Genomic DNA, 1550 nt, shown 5'->3' with positions numbered 1-1550 from the left:
GCATCCTGGCGAGGACAGAGACTCGGTCTTCTCCGCCGTTGCCCCGCGGGGGTCTGCGGTCCCGGGGACCCGACCCGCGCTCCGAGCTAGTCACCGGCCTTCTACGGGAGGCCCGTTCCTGCCGCCCTCTCCGCGCAACAGCGCGGCGGACTCCGGGGCTGCCAGGCGGAATGGACGGAGGGCACCACTGAGGCTTGTGGACCACGCGCAGCTCTGCGGAGAAGAGCAGTTCCTAAGGGAGGGGGCGGCCGGCGCCCAACCTGCCCCACGTGATCGCTCTCGGCCACCTGTTGAAATCTTCCTCTGACTCGTTGACTACATCAAGGAAGTGCTAGAGAGAAGAGTCCTTACCTTTATAGGAGAAACACAAACCCACTTCCCCTACCTGAGCTCCCACCCCGCCCCCGGAGGTCCGAGTCAGCCCAGAGAGTCCTGCAGCGGCCAGCTTGGGTCCCACGAGGTTCCGTGCGCCCCGGGGAACAGCGCACCCAACAACAGCAGCTGGCTCACCCGGCCGAAGCGGGGACCGGGTCGGCGTCTTCGCGAGCCGGCGGGAGAGGCAGCGGCGGCGCGGGCGGGCTGCTCGCCTCCTCCCGGTGTGAGCCGCTAGACGTACGCCGGAGCCTTGGCGGGTCCCGCCTCCCGCCTGGAAGCCGTGGGCTGGTGCAACCCAGACCGCGAGCCCTGGAGATCTGACCGCCGCCCCTAGCGCCCAACCGCAAGCAGAATAGGGCTCGAACCTAGAATCGCATTACCCGAAACTTAAGAAATCTCTTTCTTCCTTCCAGGAGTGTGACCTCACTCGATTTGAATTAATGAAAAACTCTTCTGTTAAGACTTAAATGAAAGAAAAGCAAAGTTAGAGTCTGTTTTAAAAGGAGAGCAATGCAGTCGACGCTCCCATTCCAGTTTTTTTTTTTTTTTACACTCTACCCCCAATTTGTTGTTGTTAGTCGCTAAATCGAGCGGGCTCAGTGCGACCCCATGACTGTAGCCTGCCAGGCTCCTCTGTCCATGGGATTCTCCAGGCAAGAATACTGGAGTGGGTTGCCATTTTCTCCTCCAGGGGATCTTCCCGACCCAAGGATGGAACCTGGGTCTCCAGCATTGGCAGGTGGATTCTTTACCACTGAGTCCTCTGGGAGGCCCCGTAAAATTAAAAAATATATTGAATGCTACAGAAAATGCTCACAACAATTCTAGAAAGCTACATTTAAAGCAGTAAACAAAACATGTAAGAAACACAAAAAAATAAACATTTTCTAAAAGTTTTTTTTTTAATTCCTGTTTTCTTCCTCCACCATCCTTTGGGAAAGCCAGCAAATTACAGCTCATGAGAGTCTGTGCCGCGTCCCTGGGATAAGTCTCTTTCACAGGAGCAAGATCCCGAGTAACACGCATGTTTGGTCCTTTGTGATGCCTTGGTAGAGGACAGGGCCTGAGACACTGAGGAGGAGACTGGAAGCAGCCAGTGGAAGAAGCTTGGAAGGGGCAGAAATCCAAATGCTTTCCCTTACCCACTCAGTCCTCTTTTTACTAGAATCTGTATA

This window comes from Bison bison, unplaced genomic scaffold (genome assembly GCF_000754665.1).
Source record: "Bison bison bison isolate TAMUID 2011002044 unplaced genomic scaffold, Bison_UMD1.0 scf7180017864108, whole genome shotgun sequence".
Classification (NCBI taxonomy): domain Eukaryota; kingdom Metazoa; phylum Chordata; class Mammalia; order Artiodactyla; family Bovidae; genus Bison; species Bison bison.
The sequence above is the reverse complement of the archived record's forward strand: the minus strand, read 5'-3'. Positions refer to the sequence as shown.